The following is a 24,373-nucleotide window of genomic DNA, read 5'->3' on the forward strand; positions in this document are numbered from 1 at the left end:
CAACAAATTTTTTACCGCGTATCATATTTTTCAGTGTAGTCCTTATCCATACCTACAACTTTGCCGAAAACACCAAATCTATCAAAAAAATCTTTCAAAAGATCGTCGCTTGTGTGCTATCTTGTGACACGTCTGCTGTAAAGAGATAGGACGTGTCACAAGATAGCACACAGGCGACGAGATACAGATTTTTGAATTTTTATACATCATTTTTGTATGGACAGCTGCCAAATTGGTATGGAAAATTACATGGACAAACTAATGATGCAAAATGGCTTCTTTGGGCATACCGAAGGCACTAAAAAAGTTTCAGCCGGATTAAAAAATACAAAAAAAAATCGAATGACCGAAATCTGAGAGAATTGCTCATATGTTTTTAGGAGTTTTTTCAAATTGTTTTATGTAGAACAGTGTTTCTCAACCGGTGAGGAATTCTCCCCTGGGGAAGAATTTTGCCATTCTTTGGGGGGTGGAATGAGGATGCAATAGAAATGAATTCTTTGTTTTGAACGTTTTTGCTAAAAACTAAAAAAAAATCAAGGGCACTTTTATCAAAGTTTAATGCTTATAATTATTTTTAAATTTCTTGTGAAATTTGTGATTTTCCTCGCCTTTTTTCGGTTTTATTTTTGAAAATGTCTAAAATATTTCGGCCAAAATCTTTTAAAATTATGAAAGTTTTTTCGAAGAAATCTATATCTCTAAATTTTCATATTGTTTGAAGCATGAAGTGTTCTTGATTTTTTTTGTTCTTGTTGTACTAAATGTCTGTGATACAGAATTCATTGACATTCTTTCAAACATGAGCAGTGCATTATTTTTTTCTATAATTTTCTCGAGTTCTGTTTTTTCGGTTATAAGGTAATCTTAATGTTTTTTGTAAGAGATTTTTTAAAAAGATTTGTTGGCTGTTTAAATTTTTCTTTTGGCATTTGCATTCCATTGACCATTAGCAGTTTATTGAAAATTTGTTAAAACATATCGCTGGGGATTTGTTCTTTTATTGCAAGAGTAGAAAAATGTTTTGTTATGAAATTTTTTACCTTTCTACATAAATAAAGCCTAAATCATATTTTTTGTAAATTGATACTAAATTTATAATTAAAGGAGGGAATGAAGGTCTTGATAATAATACAAGGGGGGAATTGGTCGAAAAAGGTTGAGAACCGCTGATGTAGAAGATCGAAAGCCAACCAAACCTAACCTCAAAATGATTTAAAAAAAAAGGTTTGTAATTTGTTCTACGAAACACACACTTTCAAAACAGTTCGAGTACGCCTTCTGAATCGTTGCCTGCAATCTGTTCGACGGTCTCAATTTCTTATTTCGGAGAATTTTGTATTGTCAGGTTTCTTTTTCAAGCCAAAAAAAAACAACAAACGGAGAATCTTCACCCAAATTTTACACGCAACACCGTTTTGAAAGAGCCCACCTACATTAATGATTCGTGCGCTCCATTTCGCATTAATCCCAAATCAATGGAGAATCAACTTTGCTTTCTTCGCAAGCCTTGGGGCTAGGTACTTCGATCAAGATGCAAGACGATACCGTCAAAGCCAGAAACCACGTCATATTTTAAGAGTGGATATTGATTTCAAGATGTTTGGAGGCTTCATTATTTGAAGGCAACTTTTCTGACGAACCTCACAAAGGACTCAAACTTAAATCGAACATAACCTCAAATTGGGGTAATCATTGGCTCAACTTTGATGTCGTTTCTGGCGGAGACAACTCTTTCAAACTACCATTACCAGCCCGTGGGTGGGGGGGGGCGTCAAACAACAATTTCGATACAAAGTTCGTCCCCGAAAATTGTCAACTTTAATCAAACCGCTGTGTACCGAGGACAACCCTCTTGTACTTAGGCGGTGGAGAGAAGGCCCACAATTTTCAGGTAAAACCCAAAACGAGACGAGCTTTGGGTCTCCGAGACAAGACAGCGAAACCGTGCAAATGGCGGCACAGGAAATAAATTTAAATTTAATGTTCTTTTAAATTGTTTCCATGGGCGAGCCGAGCCGTGCGACCGTCTTGGTGGCCATTTTCCGGCCCGGGGAAAATTCTTACTTTTACGAGCCCAGAGTTGGGTGATGTGCGGGCAAGCGAAATAAGCTTGCGTTTTCCATTTTCATTCGATTACTGTTTGCTGGGCGGTTGGAGTCGGAACCTTTTGGGAAACCCCGGGAAAAAGCGACAGACTGGCTGATGATGATGACGATGGCCACCGGCAAAAGTTTTCGGGGCCGCCCGTCACGAAGGTCGAAGTCGAAAGATGATTCTTTTTTTCTTGGATTTTGAATGGTTTTTTTTTTTTGCTAGGCGTGGAAAACTTTTCAGCTGAACTTTTCAGAAAATCGAACAAGAATTTGAACCTAGATTGCTAACGAAGATTGAGCGTCGAAGCAGCTTAAAAGAGGCGAAATGGAAAATTCAAGTTTGCAGTTGAAAACATGCAACGTCGTGAAATGACGAATGATTTAATTTTATGGTTGATCATGAGGATCATTATAATTTATGCAAAAATCAGTGGTCAGTCTGACGAATCACTCTTAAGTAATTACATTTAATGAAAAAGTTGCCAGAACAATAAATTACGAACTGTTGTCATTCATCCGATCCAATCGACGATTTCCATGTCGTACAATAAAAAAAAAGGTCAAAGAATGATGCCCTTTATTGTCAGGATGAGCCATTTATCATCCAGCACCGAAACCCTTCCCGATATTGAAACCCTCTTTAAGGGTCGATTCACTTCACTGGCAGCACTGCTCTCGATTATTAATTATGATGCTTTTTTCGTCCCGAATCAGTGACTGAAAATTGAATTTCTCTCGCGATGGGTTTCCCCGATTACTAATTATAAAGTGTCGTTCAATAAGATGGCGCAAAATAACAATTAATTTCGCTAAACATGACACGGTTGCGAGTTCGAAGCAAAGAAAAAAGGAACCGTACATTTTCCCGAAATGGTCAGCCAAATAGGAAAAAAAAAGTTTCACAGCGGGGGAAGTTCCGCGGAAACTCCGAATCATTAATTAATGTTTACATTTCACTTTTGGGGCTGGCGCGGGCGTGAAGTTCCGTTATTCTATACTTTTCATTCGGTTGTCTTTCCACTTGGTCCACTTCATTGATGGTCGGAATTGGGGGGAGAAAAAAAATCGAGGACGAGCAGAGTTTTTCACCGCGGAAACCCCCCACAAAAAAAAGGACTGTCTGCCACGTGGCCTCCCCGTTTGGCATGGTCAGAAGAAAAGGGTCATTCGTTACGACTGGTCCTGGTCCAATTTAAGCTAATTGATGAACTTTCGCTGGAGTTGGGTTGGGAAATTGGGGGTAAGATTGAACCTGACATTAAAAATATATTTCCAAGTATTTCCAAGATCCAAAAAGGTCAGTTCTTTTATTAACAAATAACTAGTCTTAGTGATTTTTCACGCTAAAAAATTGCAAATTTCACGGGGACCTTAATTTCAAAACACCAAATTTCAAGGCAATTTCGCGGAACGTAAAAAATTGTTAAAATAACTCTGAAAATCCTATGTTTAAATCACAGAAACTACTTTTTATGCTTCATTATATATCATTTTTCAATAAACTTCAAAAAAAAAACGAAACGAGGTGTAGGGCATGTGTATAACCATTTATTGAACTGCTCATTTTAATATTCGACAAATATTCCTAGTTAAAAGACTGATTTGCTTCTATTTTATCTTTTTATAATCTATTGAATTTCATATCAAAGTAAGATTTAACAATTTTCAGCCAAAATGATTAAAATAATTTTACATTTTCCGAGTAAAATATTTGCAAAGGTTTTTATCGCACTTTCCTAATACTAAATTAAAAGTAAATAGACGAACATAAGTTAATCAGTACATATCGAAATTTTCAAAATTTGTTTCAAAGTCAGAACAAGAAAAAGAAAAAAAAGATGGATTTTTTTTAAACTTTCACGGGAACCATCCACCAAAATTAAGCTGTACTCATAAAAAATCTGAAATTAAAAAAAAATAAACAGTCAATTTTAACATTTTTTTTAAGTTTTGGTTGTAAAATCCAAAATTTGTAAAATATAAACCTTTTTGTTATGAGAAATACTGGAATCAAAAGATTAATTTTATCGTCCATGCGATAACTTGTTGATTCCTAGAACATATTTTTTTTTATTTTGAAAGATTTATGTTACATGATTTAATAAATATTTAATATTTTTTTCTTAATAAGTATTCATAAGTCATTCAGATGCAAATTCAAAGAATTAATTTTAGAAAATTATTAAATTTCACGGAATTTCACGGAAATCCTAAAATTTCACGAATTTCACGGTGTCCGCGAAATTGTGAAAATTCACTAACCCTACAAATCACCTATAGTTATTTTGAAGCTTATTCTACCTAATCAAACATTGGAATACAGTTAGGGTACGTAATCCACATTTAAATAGTAGCTTTAAAAAATCAAGCTACCAAATCAACCTAGAAAACATTGTTTTTCTGAGTTTATCTTATTCTAAAAAATTTCAAAACTGCCAAATCAATTTTGCGCATTTTGTGTTAAAGCCTAAGAGATGGCTGATTTGCCTATCTAAATTGATCAATGTAATATTAATTTTTCGGCGCTATTTTTTTTAGGATACATCTATTTTTTCTCGAATTTTCGAACTACAATTTCATCGAAGTCTACTAATCGGTCAGAAAACCTGTTGGATACCGGTTTTTAAATTTAAAGATAGCAACTGTCAATGTCTGTCGAAATTGTATTAAAATTTCTATGGAAGATTAAATTAAATCTTAGTTCACAGGAAAAGAACTCACATATTTTCAGGCAGATAAAAATAAAAAAAAAATAGCTTTAACGCCACATTTGCTCATTCCTACCTGCTAAGTATTCTAACACAATAAAGACGATTTTCTGAAAAATATTTGTAAGAAAATCAAAAGGAAGAAGAAGAGACCATTTCTTTCAGATTAAAAAAGCTAAAATGCTTTTTGTACAAAATACTTATTCGTAAATACCATATTTTGAAGAAAAAAACAACCTAATATTAATTTAAGTTGCAGTAAATTTGCAAAATTTTAAAACACTTTAATAACTGGTTTTCAATACCAAATACAATTTTTACCAAAAGCCGCATTAATTTTGGAATACAAAAAACATGCGATGCTTTAAATGAATGATGCCGATTTTACATAATTTTGTAAGCTTAAAAGATTTTATGTAAATATTAAAATTTACACAAAACACATTTTTTTTGTGAAATTCACAAATTTTAAAAGCGAAATAGTCATAAATATTATGAATATATCAGCTAATTAACATTATTTTTGAAAATTAGTTCGTTGCAAATATTTTTTTGAAGCTTATGTATCTCGGCTCTGACCAAAGTCGACGGAGGACAGGGTTGCCAAGTTGCCAGATAAAACTAGGAATGCCAGATTTTTTATGTGTCAGCCTGAATAAAGATTTACCTTTCTCTGTGCCAGATATTGACAGATTTCAGGTGAATTCCAGAGATGGTTCAGCAGCAAAACTGAAGGGCGATATCCAGAAGCTGACACGGCGGAGCGCAAAGTACATCATTGCTGGTGACCTCAACGCGAAGCATGAAGTTTGGGGCAACAGCAGGAGGAATCGGAACGGAGTGATTCTGCACAACGATCTGCAAAACGGATACTACAACGTTGTGAGCCCGGATCGTCCAACGAGGGTGGCTCGGTCTGGGAATCACTCAATCATCGACTTCTTCATTACCAATATGGCTGAGAACGTGGCTCATCCTGAGGTGTTTGAAGAGTTGAGTTCTGATCACTATCCAGTGGTTGTGGAGGTTGGAGCTTCCGTTACTTCACAGAGGCAACCAACCCGGAAAGATTATCACAACGTTGACTGGCAGCAGTTTCAGCAAGTGGTCGACAGCAACATCGACTATGATCAACACCCGGAAACTTCTGCCGATATTGATCGTTCGCTGGAGGTGATCCAGCAGGCTATCAACCAAGCGGAGGCTGCCAACGTTCGGGAGGTTCCTGTTAATTTTAAGGTAACTGATATTGACGTAGATACTAAACACTTGATTAGACTTAGGAATGTTTATAGGAGACAATATCAACGGACTGGGGACTATGACAAAAAGATTTCAGTGAATAATTTGAACAAAATCATACAAGACCGACTTGACAATATCAGAAATCAAGAATTTTCAAAACATGTAAGCCAGCTTGGGAATTATTCAAAACCATTTTGGAAACTTTCAAAAGTTCTTAAAAACAAACCAAAGCCTATTCCTCCTCTTATTGTTGAGGATTCTCCTTTGATTACATCCGAGGAAAAGGCAAATGCACTTGGGCTTCATTTTGTTAGTTCACATAATCTTGGCGCTTCTATGACCAGCCGTAAAGAAATATCAGTTGCCAATAGTATTTCAACAATCAATGACTCTACCTTTGAATTTCCTGCAGATTCCCATGTTTCTGGTGAGGAAGTCAAAGTTGCAGTTAAACAAATGAAAAATATGAAAGCTCCAGGCTTTGATAACATTTTTAATCTAGTGTTGAAAAAACAGAGTGATCAGTTCTTTCAACATCTAGCCAATATTTTCAATAAATGTTTGCAACTTGGTTACTTCCCCACCAATTGGAAACTGGGCAAAGTCATACCAATTTTGAAGCCTCAAAAAGATCCAACATCGCCAACAAGTTATCGTCCCATTAGTCTTTTGAGTAGTCTGTCCAAACTCTTTGAGAAGGTCATCTATTCAAGGCTTTTGGATTTTACCAACGATAATAATATAATTTTGAACGAGCAGCTTGGCTTCCGAAAGGGACATAATACTACTCATCAGCTTACGAGAGTAACTAAAATCATCAAGCAGAACAAGCTTGAGTCTAAATCAACTGCTATGGCTTTGTTGGATGTTGAGAAGGCTTTTGACAATGTTTGGCATGATGGTTTGATACATAAACTGTATTTATACGGTTTTCCAATGTATCTTATCAAAATTATCCAGCACTATCTTTCGGAGAGATCGTTCAGGGTTTTTCTGAATGGGATTGCTTCTGGATTATTCAACATTGATGCTGGGGTTCCCCAAGGAAGTATTCTTGGCCCACTTCTGTACAATATTTTTACATCTGATTTGCCTACTCTTCCTGGTAATGGTGTGTTGTCACTTTTCGCTGATGACACTGCCGTTATTTATAAGGGTAAAATAACCAGATATTTAGTTGGCCGTCTTCAGAAGGGTCTTGACGTTCTTTCCGAATACTTTGGCGACTGGAAAATTCGCATAAATGCAGCCAAAACTCAAACCATCATTTTTCCACTTTCCAAATCGGCCAGATTTGCCCCAAAGGATGATGTTTTGATAAAAATGAATGATGTTTCGATACCCTGGTCAAAGGAAGTTGTCTATTTAGGTCTCATACTTGACTCGAAACTTTTGTTTCGGCAGCATGTAGATAAAATATTGAACAAGTGCAGCATTCTCATCAGGTGTTTGTATCCTTTAATTAACAGAAAATCAAAGCTATCTTTGAAAAATAAGCTAGCTGTTTACAAACAAATAATTTACCCCGTTATTGAGTATGCAGTACCTGTTTGGGAGTGTTGCGCTAGAACTCATAAATTGAAGCTCCAGCGTGTCCAAAACAAGGTACTCAAAATGGTTTTGAATGTTCCTGGCTGGACAAGATCAAGTGAGGTTCATGAATTAGCAGAAGTAAAAATGTTGGATCAGAAGATTCAAGAAAAATGTTTGAAATTCAGGGAAAAATGTGCTATTTCTGAATACCCCTTGATTCAAGGATTGGTTTAGTTTATGGTAAGATTAAGTTAGTTTTAGGATTAGGTTATGTTTTCTTAACATTTTTTTTTTTCTCATTGTACCTAATGTTACGAAAATGATAAATCATATACTTTTAAAGTTATGAAAATGAACAGTGTTTAAATCACGAAAAGCAAACTAAAGCTGAAGAGCCACAGCTGACCACTTATTATGTAAACCAAATGTAATTATTATAAGAAAGATTCAATAAAGTATATTTAATTCAAAAAAAAAAAAAAATTATTGACAGATTTTGCCAGATTTTTCACTTGATGCCCATTTTGAAAAAAATATTGATTAAAATGAACATATTTAATAGAAAATCTAAGAAAACTAGAATGTGTTTTTCAAAAAGAAGATGCAATTCAACATTTTTGAGGTCATAAAATTAGTTAAACCATCTGAAATCTACAAACTTTTGAATCAATTCATACTCTCCCTCCCCTTCGTCATTCAGAATTGTTTAATTTTCGTCTGCTAGATTTTTCCAGATTTTGTATTGATACTTTGCCAGATTTTTTAAATTTTGACCTGGTAACCCTGATTAAAATGAACGAAAATATTTAAAAAATTAATGTGTTTTTCTTAAAGAAAATGTAAATTCGACATTTTTGAGGGCATAAAATCACTTCAACCATCTGAATTCTACAAACTTTTGAATTAACTCATATCCTCTCACTCTTTCACCATTCAGAATTGTTAGATTTTCGTCGGCCAGATTTTTTCAGATTTTTTATCGATACTTTGCCAGATTTTTCAAATTTTGGCCTGGTAACCCTGACGGAGGGGCAAAACAATAAAAAAAAATGAAATAACAAGCCCAGATTTCAACATTTGGTTGAAAAAAGTTTTTTTTAAATGCATTTTACACGCGTCCAGTTGCTTTCCAATCATAAGTTTTCAAAATATCGATGTTTTGACGGAATATTTCTTTTCTCAAAAAAAAATTTTTTTTTTGGTGTGGCTGTACATTGGTATTTCATGAAAATTTTAAATGTCTTCAAAGGAGTTCAAACATGCTAAATATGATTCGAAACGCAGGAAAGTACATTTAACTGGTTTTCGGTTGATTAAACTTTAATTTTCATTAAAATTTTAAAGTTTTTCGAAGAAAAATTTGTTTGCCCCCTGATTATTCAGGCCGGCTTCGAAGGGGAAGGAGGGGCGGGGGCGACATAAACTTTGAAAAATATTTGCAACGGCCTTAAACGTCGAAAGGATGAAAGGTCGAATGTGAAAAAATTAAACAAATAATTATAATTATAAACTTTTGAATAATTCTTGAAAAAAATATTTTCTTACAAAAAGCCTGATTTTTTCTGTTAGTTAATCCTTGGTTTATCCACCTTTTTAGTGATGATCTTTTTTAAAAATAAACAGAATAACCTCCAAACCTTTTTTTGAGAAGATTTCCATTCTTTCATACAAGAGCAGTTCTTCCCAAATAAGTTCGACTTCTAAAATATTTGTCAAGTCTTTGTTTTTTTTAACAACCTTTTTTTTGTCGTTATATTTTTGTGAGTTTTTCCATTCTTTCAAACATGAGCAGTTCTTTGAAAAAAAGTTCGTCTTCTAAAATATTTGAAACGTATATTATTATTTAAAAAAAAATTCTCGATTGTCACAATTTTTTTGTGAGTTTTTCCATTCTTTCAAACATGAGCTGTTCTTCCCAGAAAATGTTCGTCTTCTAAAATATTTTTTTATTTTTAAAAACAACATTTTCTTGTTTGTTGTAATATTTTTGTGAGTTTTTCCATTTTTTCAAACATGAGCGGTTCTTTGACAAAAAAGTTCGACTTTTGAAATATTTTGAAAGTTTATTTTTATTTTTTAAAACAACCTATTCTTGATTGTCAACATATTTTTGTGAGTTTTTCCATTCTTTCATACATGAGCAGTTCTTCCAAAAAAAGTTCGACTGATAAATTATTTTTTAAGTTTTTATTTTATTTTTAAAAACAACCTTCTTAAATATTTTGCAAGTTTTAATTTTATTTATAAAAATCGTTGGAATATTTAAGAGACTTTTACATTCTTTCAAGTTTAAATTTAAATAGTTTCAAAAAAGTCTTGCTTTTTAATTATTTTTGCAAGTTATCTATACTTTTTCAATCTGAATCTGTTTACTGTTTACTTTCAAAAAGATTCATTATCGCAGTTGTAACAGCTCTAAATCGCTTCAATGACGATCATTTAATAGCTATAAATATTTATTTGCATGAATCTCTCTAACGATTTACATTGCTCTCCCACATTTGAAGGTTGAGATTATATTTAACTTATTTTTTGATCAAGTCCAAAAAAATGTCCCGCATTTGAAAAAAACAGTCCAAAATACGAACATTTATAAAAAAAATTTCAATTGATAAAAAAACATAACCTAAAAAAGGTTTTTTTCAATGTTTCTTCACTCATTCCTCACTTATTCCCCCCCTGAAAAAAACTCATTTCTTACAATCCCACATTATGGGACAAACTAAAAGTGTAATTTAAGCAGTGTCCCCAGGCGCCTCAGATGTCTCCGAGCTGTCCCACGAGCCGTCCTGTGTGACAAGGTGTCGCGACCTTTTTCCGTATTAGTGCCCCCGGGTGGGTCATCGTTTCCTTCCGCCGCCACACCTCCAAGGCAAGTGAAAAAGGCCGAATTTAATCTCGTTTTTATCGGTTATTCTGAGGAGGAGGAAAGGCTTCGATGATTGTATCTGGTTTCGTCGGCGTTTCAGCGTCTCGGGGTTTCGGTTTAATTTGGCCCTTGTCAACGCGTGTGCGCGGTGGCGCTTCTTCCGGCCTAATGGGGGATCGGTTTAACGGAGGGGGAGAAAAGTAGTTAAGAAAGGTCATCGCGTGGAAATGTTAGACTTTTTTCTTGACCAAACTCCCCGGAGAAGATTTTTTTGCCCTGTTCGAATTTCGCCCCCACTAAGATGCCTTTTTTTTTGCTCTTCGGAAAGCTCGTAGTGTTGAGCAGTAAATTAACTTTTGTCCTTCGACCCTGACCATAGTCGTTCACACATGGGATGTCCGGTGACTAGGAGAAGATAGAGAGAGTGGAAAAAACCTTGATATTTTCATCCCACGTAACTGTAACTGGATTAAGGCCATTCGATGGATGATTTCTGGGAAAAGGACTCAATTAGTGCGATGCGATGTGGTGGAAGATGGGATTTTATTTTATTTGAAAAGGGATTAAGGGATCGATTTTCATTAGAATGGTTCGAATTGGAATGGACGTATAAGACAGTTATTTAGGTAGAGTTTTCTGCAAAAAAATATCTTTTTAACGTTATCTAGAGGAAACAATGTTTTATTATCTAGATTTTAGAACATCCTTTAAAAAAAAATTGTAATTGTGAGTTTCCTGACTGACAATATTATCAATAAAAATATTAGAAGTCATCGTCTCGTCAATTGTAAACAACTTGGACTGAATGTCTTTCAAATGCATTTTTTTTTAAGCTTAGTTAATTCTTTATTGATACATTTTTTGAAATCGTTCGAAAAAAAAATCGTTTTATAAATTAATGAGGAGTATTTTTAGGTTACATTTTAGAAAACACCGCAAAAATGTACTAAATGAATTTATTGAAATATTTCACAAAATTAAGTTCAAATTTCAAAAAAAGACTTATTGGACCTCATGACAAATCGAATGACACCGGATCCGAACAAAATCGGTGAAGTCTGTTCGAATAAAATAGAGTGACAAACAAAATGTATACGACCATGCACAATTCCACACACAAACATTTGCACAGAATTTTTTTTCGAGTCGATAAGTATTCATGAAATTTGGTAAGGAGGCTTACTTACAGACGGAAATCTAACAATCATGAATGGAGAAGGGGAGGAAGGATGTGAATTCATTCGAAAGTTTGTAAAAAAGTTTAACTCACGTTTTCATGAAAATAAATATTTACCATTTTTCTAGATTTTTAAATAGGCAAGTTTTATTTCATCAAAAAGAATTAAATGGTATAAAATTAAAATTCTAGGAAAATATTACATATCTGGCACAAAGAATGATAAACTTTTAACTATGGCTAACACTTGAAAACTGGCAGTCACTGATTTATCTGGCAACCCTGAATCTAATGGACAAAAAATCGAAAGCTTTGAAACAAGTCATCATTTTGTTTTTTTAAAGATGGTCAGGTATCGATTATTTTTATAAGGCCGTTATAAATATTTTCAAAGTTTATGTCCCTTTGCCCTTGACCCTTTAGGGGTTTAAAAAATAATTCAATTAATAGAAAAAGTTTCATTATATTAATGAAAAAATTGATGTGAAATGCATTATACATCAGTACAGTTGTTTTACAATCGTTCGTTTTCAATAAATCTAAGTGTTGACGAAAAAAATATTTTTTACGACAAAAATGTTTTTTCGCCGTTTTGTAACGTTACAAATTTTTTTTTTTATTGTTTCAATTATGCTCAATGTGATTGAAAACGCTAGAAAATGCATTTTGTATTGTTTTCAGTTGATTGCACGTCTAATTTCATTGGAAGTATGATGTTAAAAAATATATTTTTGGGCCCTTGATTTTTTGAGCCAATATTGAAGAGGCGACATAAACTTTAAAAAATATTTGCAGCGACCTAAAGAAAACATAAAAAAATATATTTGTCGGAAGTTGTTTTAAACTCATGTTATCAGCAAACGTTATTTGATGACAAAACAAAATTGTGATGCTGAAGAATATAACATTTATAACAGCTATCGATTGTTAACAGAAATCCCAAGTTTGGTTCTGATTGGACCATTCCTCTATTTTTGGCACCGCCCTCTTTTTTGACGATTTTCTAAAAAACTTGTTTTTCTTTTAATCATAACTTTGCAACTAATTGAGCAAAAGACTTTCTACAGATTGCATTTTATAGAAAATTGTCCAAGGAATTCGATAAAAATAAAATTTTAACTCTTAAATGCCCACTAATATTATATTTTAACGTTTCAAGTATTAAAATTCAGTTTTGGCCAATTCCGTATATTTTTATTTGTTTTATTTTATCACCATCGTGTTCCCCGGACAATTTTACATAATAATCAATGTATATCTCAAACTAAAATGAACTATTGGCGAGATACAGCGATATTACTGAAAAAAGTTTGATTTTGCGCTGCACTCTGTCCTATGAATTCAAATCCGAAATAAGTTTCTCACATATAAAAATCGAACTATGCGGGATTCATCCCTTTTTTGTTGAAAAGTACACCATGTACTTCCGAGTGCTGCGCAAAACCAAACTTTTTTCAGTAAAATCGCTGTATCTCGCCAATAGTTCATTTTTGTTTGAGGTTTACATTGATTATTATGTAAAATTGTCCGGGGAACACGATGGTGATAAAATAAAACAAAAAAAAATATACGGAATTGGCCAAAACTGAATTTTAATACTTAAAACGTTAACAACTAATACTAGTGGGCATTTAAGGGTTAAAATTTTAATTTTTTCGAATTCCTTGGACAATTTCCTATAAAATGCAACCTGTAGAAAGTCTTTTGTTCAAATAGTTGCAAAGTTATGATTAAAAGAAAACAAAGTTTTAAGAAAATCGTCAAAAAAGAGGGCGGTGCCAAAAATAGAGGGATGGTCACGGCGTGTTTTCTGGGCAACCTTAAGGAGAAAAAATAGTCATCACTACTTTCAAATGTGTCTTATAGGAAATTTTCTCAGCTTTCCAATGCTTCTAAGAGCGAAATGTTTCATCGGGAAATTTCTGAGATATCTCTATTTTAAGTTTTTTTCTTTTAAAATCCTTGATTATTAATTGGACACTTTTAAATAACAGTCCAGGAAACTTGTCAAATGATGTGTTTCATGTATCTTTTACTCATCAAAATGTGCAGAATAAGACAAGAAACAACTTTGTAGAAGGTTGCAAACCGCTAAACATTTTGAAAATTAAGTTTTAACTGAATTTTTGAATATGTGGGATTTATTCAAATACTAAAATAATAAAATCGTATTGAAATATTATTTTTACAAGAACAAATAGATTATTACATAATTGTTGTGTACAAATTACACCGGTCTGCTCTGATTCAGCTTGGAATTAGCTGATACAACCGACATTTCTACAGGTTTGAGATTGATAGGGTATTACAAGATTTTTATGAATAAATATAAAAAACGAAACTATTGGCACTACGCCCCCCGGGGCATGGCCTTCCTCTAACGTGGGATTTCTGCTCCAGCGCCTCTGACGAGACAGGAGAAACCGGGACCGACGTTTTACTTCACCATCCGATAGAAGCTCAGTGGATAAGGCGGGATAATATAAATGTTTCCTTAATCAAACACTAACCAGTTGCATGGATACAAAACATGTTTAATATTAGAAAATAAACTGCAAATTACTGTAGCGAGCTTTAGGAGAAATACTTTTCATTAGTATGAAATGATTGTTTTAGTTTATTTTGTATTAAATGATTAAAAGATTAGCAATATTTTAGAAGTTTATAAGACTCTCATCTATAAAAAAAATATATATATTTCTTGATTTTTTTTCAAATATTTTGGAAAGAAAGTTTCTGTTTGTTTTTTTTTTGTTAAAATATTATTTAATTTTTGTTCAAACAAAAAAAAAAATGTTTGTGACGGTGTTTTCAGCATTCTGAATTGGAAGACTCGAGTTTTATTGCTACTTTTAAGTGCATTTTCAACAGAAAACATTTTATAAAATTTTATTTTTATTTTATGCTCATGAATATATGACTTTTGAAGCTTTCTACAGTAATATGTTGTTTATTTTCGATTTCAAATCATATTTGTATTTATGTTCCAGGTTAATGTTTGCTTAAGAAAATATCAAATTTATTCATTGAAATTCAATAATACCATTAACAATCACAAACCTACCAAAGTTTCGGTTGAACAAGCTAAATCAGAGTAGACACCCCAAGTAACATTTTTTGTTGCGGATCCTTAAATGCAACTATTTCGTAACACCCAAAATGTGCTATCACAACATAGTTAGAACACTCGTGGTGCCCTAAAAAGCGCACGAAAATTTTGTGTTGGCAACATTTGGCCGCTTGTTTCAACTTTGTTACGACGAAGTTCCAGAAACAATTTGTTTGTCTAAATATGTCGGTAAAGTAGATTGTTGTGTTGTCATGATGTTGCCATTATGTTGTCGTTAACAAAAAAAAATCTTTTTAAACAAAAAAAACTAAAGTGTCCCTGTTAGGATTCTGGACTGGTACCTTCAGATCTTCACACCTTGCCTCTACCACTGAGCCACGGATGAATTGATGAAAGGGTAAATGTATGGGCTGAACTGTATCTAAGGATTTTTGATTTCAATATTATTGTTAGCACACAAATCGGGCTAAGTCACATGTTGCAACAATGGAACCAATAAGTTTTCGATATGTTACGATTACAAAACGAAATGGATTGTTTGCAAAGTTGTTTTCAATTCGAAACGTTTGCAACATTGCACCGTATTGTTGCTAAAATGTCATTTATATGTTTCTACAGCAAAACAAAACAAAAACTGGACTTAGTCAAATTTATCATGTTGCCAAATGCTACTTGGGACGTGTTATTTGTACACAAAAAAAATGTAATTATCAAATAATTCTTGTACAAAATATATTTTTACACGGTTTTATGATTTTAATTTCTGAATAAATCCCATATATTCAAAAACTTAGACAAAACATAATTTTCAAAATGTTTAGCGGTTTGCAACCTTCTACAAAGTTGTTTCTTGTCTTATTCTGCACATTTTGATGAGTAAAAGACACATGAAACACATCATTTGACAAGTTTCCTGGACTGTTATTTAAAAGTTTTCAATAAATAATAAAGGAATTTAAAACCAAAAAACATAAAATAGAGATATCTCAGAAATTTCCCGATGAAACATTTCGCTCTTAGAAGCATTGGAAAACTGAGAAAATTTCCTATAAGACACATTTGAAAGTAGCGATGACTATTTTTTCCTGATAAGGTTGTTCTAGAAAACACGCCGTGATGGTCCAATCATCACCAAACTTGGGATTTCTGTTAACTATCGATAGATGAACGTTCCCTCCAAGTTTGGCCCAAATCGGTGAAGGTCGAGTCCAAAAGTGTACTCAGTTGACCTGTAATGACCCATACGTAAAACATGCAAAAAAAAACTACTTGTTATTGTTTTAATTCAAGCAGATCTTAAACAATTTGGAAACAGAATGTTTTTTGGGATTTTTACTTTAATTTTAATAAAATTGATATTAAAATATTCAGAGTTGTGCAGGCTGTACTCGACAACAAATTTAGAAATCAAAATAAAACATTCCAAATATGATTTCAATGAGTAATCTTTGAAATCTTAATCTTTTAGGAAAACAGCAGATCAATTAAATTAAAAAAGATTTTTTAATGCTTTATGTCAACTTTTGCACCCATGTAAAATAAAAAAAAATTGAAATTGAAACAAATTAAAGCTGATTTATCAAATTTATTTTCAATACGTGTTTTAATTTTTTTTCTTCACTTAGATTTCCATTTTTTTCTAATTAAAATCTTTAAAGCTTCTCTGAGATAATAAAAGTTTTACTTTTTTCAAGCCATGTAATATGACTTAGTTTTTCGCGAGTTTTTTTCCTACTGTACTTAGATATTTTGAAAACTAATGATTGCAAAACAATAGAGCTGGTATATTTGTATGGTATATATGGTATTTTTAACTTCACAAAAATATTGCATAGTTCATCATTATATTGATTTGATTTTTGCTTTTTTGAATTATTTATGGATATTTTGATGCTTCAAATAAATAGAAGAATCAGTAAGCAATTTAGAAAATTTTCGCGTACGTACCAATATACCATTGAAAACCGAAAAGCTCTTAAGAGACTATCCAAAAGGCATCAAAAAGCATCCTCCCAGTCAGAACCCAGACACCCTCCCCTCAAAAGGACACCCCAGGAAAAAGGACGGAAAAAAGTGTTTTCCTAGCACTCGAAATTAAATGATAATCAAATAAGCGCGCCAAACGGATGCGGCCGTCGCCGCCCGGGTCCGGTCACAGCCTGCTGCCACCGACGTTCAGGAAAAGGGGGAAAAACACGAAACGAACGATTTCCCGGGAAAACAGCCGGTGGCAAAATTAAGCATCGGAGACCCCTTCCGAATGATATAATCGTTGTCGTCGTGATGATTTTTTCTTCGTCTTCGTCTTGTTTTCCCTCGTCCGCCCCCCGTCTGTCGAGGCAGTGATTTTCTCATTTTCGGACCCCGTGATTTGTCTGTCTGTCTGAGGATTCCTCAGGCCTTTCCTCCCAGCTTTCCATGGAAAACGACGCGGTTTTTGCGGGAAAAGCGAAAGGATTAATGTGAGAGTGTTTTTTTTGCGGATGTCCGCTTCCCGGAAAGAAGCAGCAAAAAAATGAGCGAAAATTAGGAACAAGATTTCCCGGCGGGGACGTTCCGGATGAATATCTTGCTATGGGTGCGGGCAACGGAAAAGGGAAGTAGTTTTTCTGTTACATTTTTTTTGTTCTTCTCGCTGACCAAAAGTAACCCCCAAAAAAATCTGATAGCGGTTTGCCGAACCATTAATTTGGGATAGTGAGTGGCATTTTCGAGCGAAAGTTACTACAGAATTTGTGGGGGATGCTTTCTCAGCAGGAACAGAAAGTTAGAGTTTGTTTAGTCATCCTTAACAACATGATTAACAAGCGCGAGAGAAAAGGGCGACTGTGAAAGTTTTCCAGATTAATCTAACTGATAATTGGTTAAAAAGATAGGGAGAATAAGATTTCCAATATTGAGAAAAAACTGATGGTAGTAGGGGAACGAATTGTGGTTCCATCGGGCATCTTATGTTGGCTTTTAGAACTTTGTTGTTAGATTACAGCTTTTGAAAAGCAATTACAGCTGAAATCGAGATATAAAATGGAAGTGCGCCAACAGAATGATTCTATTTTTTTCAAAATGCTTTGTTGAAATAGTGAAAATTCCCATTATGGAAATAGGTCGTATCCTTAACCTGTCAAACATACGACAATATGATGCGGTATTAGCCCTCACATTGCTTCCAACATTTTTGTTAACCCCCTAATGCCCAATTTTTTATTCAAGAATTTTAGTTTTCCCGTTTTCAAGAAAGTAATTTTGAGCTCCTACTTTTCTACGAAAAACTTTACCTCTCTTGTGTTTTTGTTTTTCTTGCTTCATTTTTAATATTTTTATTTGCACTTATCATGTTAAGTTGAGGTTTGTTTTTGATAGTGGTAGCTTATGCTACCACCTCATATCACCTTTTGCTTTACTAGTTTTTTCTTGTTTTTAAGTCACTTTTTAAAATTTTGGCTTGTTTTTCACATTTTCTATTTAACTTAATTTCTCTTTTTATATATGTATCAGCTTACTGTAACTGCTAACAATTGAGTCATAGTGCACACGTTCTTTTTAACAAAGTATTGTTTTTTTTTGCAAAAACAGTATTTGTTGAAAAAAATGAAAAAAATACTATTTTTCAAAAGAAAAAAATTGATTTGAAGTTGACTTGAAATTGAACATTTTTTTTTCTTTTGTGAGTGATAACCAGGTTATTTTCTTATAGAAGGGCATTTTTTAATATTTCAATTTTTTAGTTTTGGAATTTAGTATGTTTTTTTTTTAAGTTTTGAAAAATATTTGCTACGGCCTTGCTCTTGCTCCTACTTATTCCTATGAAAAAAAACTCCTGTGGAGTGGAAAGGAAACTTCTTATTAGAAATTCGATAAGGCGTCATCCATAAAGTATGTCACGCAAAAATCGGCCAAAATTAAATCCCCCCTCTCCCCCTTATGTCACACTTTGTCACACAAGGTTGAACCCTCCCCCCCCACCCCCCTCAAAAAGTTTCCCCCCTTGTTTTCGATGGGATTTTTATAGTTTTTATATCTTAAAAACTATCATAGTTTTGGTATTTTTGTCAATTTTAGTATAAAAAAAGTCTAATTATTAATTAAAAAAAAACATTGCGATTTAAAAAATAGTTTTGTATCTTTTAAAAATTAGAAGACCTGGTATAACATTCAAGTATTAAAAAATCTTGAATACTGTTTTTCACAGCTTTGTATCTAATAAGTTCAAACCATTTATAGCAGTTTTGCCTTCCTCACTGAGGTAAGGCTATAATCCTGCTCTAAAAATGAACCTTGTATAAAAACGTCGTAGACCCACCTTCATGTATACATATCGACTCAGAATCGAAAACTGAACAAATGTCTGTGTGTATGTGTGTGTGTGTGTGTATGTATGTATGTGACCAACAAACTAGCTCATGTTTCTCGGCACTGGCTGAACCGATTTGGATCGGGTCCTGTTGCATTCAACTTGGTTTAGGGTCCCATAGATCGAGTTTTATACAGATTGAAGTTTCGATAAGTAGTTCAAAAGTTATGTATAGAAATTTGTTTTCACATATATCCGGATCTCGCTTAAATGTATGTAAACTATGTCCTGGTCTATCATCCGACCCATCGTCAGTTAGGTTATCAAAAGACCTTTCCAACGAGTCCAAAACATTGAAAATCTGGCAACCCTGTCTCGAGATATGGCCACTTAAGTGCTATTGATGTACTTTTTGGAAGCTGGATCTCACTTGAATGTATGTAAACTATGTCCGGATGCACCATCCGACCCATCGTTAGTTAGGGTTAAAAAATAGATGAAATTTGTGTACAACCCCATCATATCAGCCATTGTTGGTAGTGAGTGAGGAAGGCTCCAACCACATAGGTGGATTAAGTTAGTTTTCTTATGAACACCCTGCTTTCAAAGCATTTATTTTTATTGAGCAAGAATGTGCAAAATATATAAGTTTCAGCTGAATAAAATATTATGAGACTATAAAAAACATATAATGTGATACTTCAGAATAATAGTAAGCAAACAATTTTAGAAAAGAGGATAAAATTTAATTGGGTACATTTCGAATAAATATTATGCAATCATAAAAAAAACCTAGCGTGACGTCACAGTCTCACAAACCCCCCTGCGTCACATCTTGTCACACCTACGGTACCCCCCCCCCCCCTAAGTGCGTACGTACTTTATGGATGACGCCTTATACCTTATTTTCCTAAGGAACTATATTGCTAAATAGTTTGGTAACTATCATTAATTTACCCCCAACTCTCCACTTCTACTGTTGATCATCATGATTTTGCAGTTGAGCAATTCTCTACCAAACCGGCCGATTTCGACCATTTTTATTTTTTGTATTTTTTTATTTGGCTCAAGCTTTGTGGGGGCCTTCCCTATGACCAAAGAAGCCATTTTGCATCATTAGTTTGTCCATATAAATTTCCATACAAATTTGGCAGCTGTTCATACAAAAATGGTACATAAATATTCGAAAATCTGTAACTTTTGAAGGAATTTTTTGATCAATTTGGTGTCTTCGGCAAAGTTGTAGGTATTGTTAAGGACTATTTAGAAAAAAATAGGTACACGGAAAAAAAAATTTCCCGATTTTTTTATTAACTTTTTTTTCACAAAAACTCAAATTCCCAAAATACGTATTTTTTGATTTTCGAGATTTTTTGATATGTTTTAGGGGACAAAAATCCGCAACTTTTGAGCTATAGAGAAACATGGTCAAAAAATCTGCCGCCGAGTTATAATTTTTTGAAAAACTGGTGATTTTTGGAAAAAATCGAAATTTCATACATAAAATTTTTTGACCTCATTTTTTTATGCAAAATTGAATTTGCAATCGAAAAGTACTTTACAGATTTTTTGATAAAGGGCTCCGTTTTCAAGATATAGCCACCGAAAGTTTGATTTTAGCGAAATATTTGCAGTTTTTCAATTTTTAAAAATAGTGACCATGAGTGACCATTTCTAAAAATATGTTTTTTGAAAAGTTCAGAAAATTTACAATAAAATTGTATAAGAGACATTGAAGATTGGACCTCTGGTTGCTGAGATACAGCGTCTTAAAGAAAAAGAAACACGAAAATTGAAGTTTTCTAAGTCTCACCCAAACAGCCCACCATTTTCTAATGACGATATCTCAGCAATTAATGGTCCGATTTTCAATGTTAATACATGAAACATTCGTAAAATTTTCCGATCTTTTCGAAAAAAATATTTTGAAAATTTTTAAATCAAGACTAACATTTTAAAAGGGCCAAACTTTGAATATTATGCCCATTAAAAATGCTAGTATTGATTTAATTTTTTTCAAAATATTTTTTTCGAAAATATCGGAAAATTTCACGAATGTTTCATGTATTAACATTGAAAATCGGACCATTAATTGCTGAGATATCGTCATTAGAAAATGGTGGGCTGTTTGGGTGAGACTTAGAAAACTTCAATTTTTGTGTTTCTTTTTCTTTAAGCCGCTGTATCTCAGCAACCAGAGGTCCAATCTTCAATGTCTCTTATACAATTTTATTGTAAATTTTCTGAACTTTTAAAAAACATATTTTTAGAAATGGTCACTCATGGTCACTATTTTTGAAAATTGAAAAACTGCAAATAATTCGCTAAAATCAAACTTTCGGTGGCTATATCTTGAAAACGGAGCCCTTTATCAAAAAATCTGTAAAGTACTTTTCGATTGCAAATTCAATTTTGCATAAAAAAATGAGGTCAAAAAATTTTATGTATGAAATTTCGAATTTTTCCAAAAATCACCAGTTTTTCAAAAAATCATAACTCGGCGGCAGATTTTTTGACCATGTTTCTCTATAGCTCAAAAGTTGCGGATTTTTGTCCCCTAAAACATATCAAAAAATCTCGAAAATCAAAAAATACGTATTTTGGGAATTTGAGTTTTTGTGAAAAAAAAGTTAATAAAAAAATCGGGAATTTTTTTTTTCCGTGTACCTATTTTTTTCTAAATAGTCCTTAATAATACCTACAACTTTGCCGAAGACACCAAATTGATCAAAAAATTCCTTCAAAAGTTACAGATTTTCGAATATTTACGTACCATTTTTGTATGAACAGCTGCCAAATTTGTATGGAAATTTATATGGACAAACTAATGATGCAAAATGGCTTCTTTGGTCATAGGGAAGGCCCCCACAAAGTTTGAGCCAAATCAAAAAATACAAAAAAAATCCATTTCCGGTTTTGGTAGAGAATTGCTCAGTTATGCATTTTTGGGCTCTAGGCAGTGTTTTGAAAAAAATAATATTTTCACGGGTATTTTTCAAGCACTTTGTTCAATGTTGTAAATGAGCACTACAAAGTGATGTTACAAATAAGAAAATTATTAAATTCTCATGATTTCATTAATGTATGTAATGTATGCAAAATAAACCTTGATACAATCTTAATATTTTTTGTAATGAGCTTGAAGATAATTTATATGATAAATTGTGGTGTTCCGAAGAATCATATAGCCGGCCTAAATAAATCCTTAAAAATGGTCAATTGCCTAGATAAGTTGCGTTTTACCAAATAACAAAAAAAAATTCAAATATGTGAGATGATTGCACGCTTTCATTTTCACGGACTGTTGACCTCCGAGCATCAGTTTTTAATGCGAATTAAAACGATCCAAAAAGTAAATTCAAATTCAAATGTTGAAACTTAACATAAAAATTCAGTTAATCTTTTATCCTTAAAGCCATTACCTTCACAAAAGTGAAACTAACCTTCATATTATACGCATCCCCTCAAAGATCCCGAAACAAACCCCTTTTTTCCCCACTGTAAGTGAAAAATCCCACCTGGACGTTTCACCCAGCACAAAATTGACTTATCCCCCCTTCACTTTGATCCGATCCCCAAAATAAAAACTTTCAAAACACTGGTGGCTCCCATCCGCATCATCATCACCACTCTCTGCGATCGATGATGAAAGGTGTGTTTCCGTAAAGTGGCCATTATCGAACCTACCCTCAACCTCCTCCCCCGGGGCAGGCAGGTGTACTGGTCCCGCATAGAAATGGCCACATCTTCTCGACTTGTTTCGGGGTTTTTTTTAAAAGGACACACGACGTCCTGTCCGAAAATAACAAAGAGCTTTTTTTCGAAAAGAAAGAGGGTAGTATAAACTCTGAAAGGAAAAAAGGGGGGAAAAGCTTAGTCTGATCCTTACGATTTTGTTGTTGTTGTTCCGGGTCTCTTTTCGAGGACACGATTCCGGTAGAGTCAGCCAGTCAAAAGGAGCGATACTTTTGTTTCTATTCAATAAAATGTTAATCCTCTTTAAGCAATCCTGGACCGACGACGAACGTCGCTTCTTCCGATCAGAACCCGAAAGCGCCTGCGAGTTATGCAGCACTGATGGCGCACCGTTACAGACACACACACAGACACGGGTACAGACACACTTGTACAGATCTTTTATTCAACGAATTCAATTTCCCAGAATCCTTTTTCTTGGCTGTGATTTTGGGTTGCACATACGCGAAATTCTTCCTTCACTCCGGATTTGGCACACTTTCACAATTTCCTTTCGAGTGTGTGTGTGTGCGTACGTTACACACATACGGTCACACATACGCCGACACACGCACTCACCGACGACGACGACTAAACGAGACGAAATCTGTGTCACTCGGTGGACGGCCCCAAAAAAGGGCAATATTTTTTTTATTATTCCACTTTGGGGCGCCTGCAAGAGCGGCAACCCGCAATACACGACGGCGTCGTGCGCCCGGTCGGTATGCAACCACCAGGCAAAACACACCCCAAGGCTCTTCTGCCCCGACGTGGTGGTAGAGAGTTATAAATATTTGCCGCTCGCCTCGCGACCTTCCTTCACTCTGTCACCGCTCGCGCTGGCTGGTGTTGGGACCAATCCGGAAGAACCCGGAATCTGGGACATGCACTTGCCACCGTTGTCGTCGTTCCGAGATACAGATGGCGCTACCATCCAACGTGAGCAGGGTCGCCGAGGGACTAAATTTTGCTGGTTCTATTTAATTGTACGCTTTTTCTGCACAAATATTCCGGATTTTTCTGTGGCTTTTTCGCCTGCAAGGTAGACTACCCCCACTACACGCTTGTCGTGGGATTAAATTCGGTCCCACAAAATCTTTTCAGTTGCCGGCTTCCCGACCAGTTCCCAGATCACTCACACAGGATAACGACCTCACGGAGGAACTCGGGCAGCTGTCCCCGCCAGTGGCCATTAATCATCTTCACCGACTTCCGGAATGTCCGGCACGCACTAGCCTCTCTTATCAGAACCACAATCCTTCCATAGGAAAAAAAATAAGGATGCTCACAAAGAAAATCTCTGCACCAAAGACAATTTATCTTCCGGAACCCGGAACCACGAAGAAATCGATTCCCCGCGCATCCAGAACCGTCCGGAGAACCGCACAACCGGAAGTCACTCGCGAAAAACGAACCCAAAGAAAATCCCCCTGAACTCAGCACCAACCTTTCGCAGCACGTCCACAAGTCGGGAAATTTCCAACCCGAAATATCGCCGGAGATGCTCGCGGATCACACGCAAGGAAAGTACTGAATTTTCCGCCGCACCAGAATTGCTCGCACCGACTCCGGGGTGGACCAGAATCAACAACAAAAGACCGTTTCCGCGAGCAGCCGAAGCTCCGTTCGGCTCCTGTTCGGCTCCCGTT

At 34.4% G+C, this 24,373-nt stretch overlaps 1 protein-coding gene across 2 annotated transcripts in view; it reads right to left on the reverse strand.

Moving 5' to 3' along the window:
- Positions 1–24,254, reverse strand: part of LOC120431685 (hemicentin-1) — a 444,046-nt gene extending 419,792 nt beyond the window's left edge. The window contains exon 1 of one of the 2 annotated variants that reach the window (XM_039596803.2): positions 22,879–24,254. The gene's annotated coding sequence lies outside the window, so the exon portion shown is untranslated. The remainder of the gene's footprint in view (positions 1–22,878) is intronic. The other variant, XM_039596810.2, reaches the window with a different exon arrangement.
- Between the last annotated feature and the right edge of the window lie 119 nt (positions 24,255–24,373).

The sequence above is a fragment of the Culex pipiens genome, chromosome 1 (genome assembly GCF_016801865.2).
Source record: "Culex pipiens pallens isolate TS chromosome 1, TS_CPP_V2, whole genome shotgun sequence".
In the NCBI taxonomy this organism is placed as follows: Eukaryota; Metazoa; Arthropoda; class Insecta; order Diptera; family Culicidae; genus Culex; species Culex pipiens.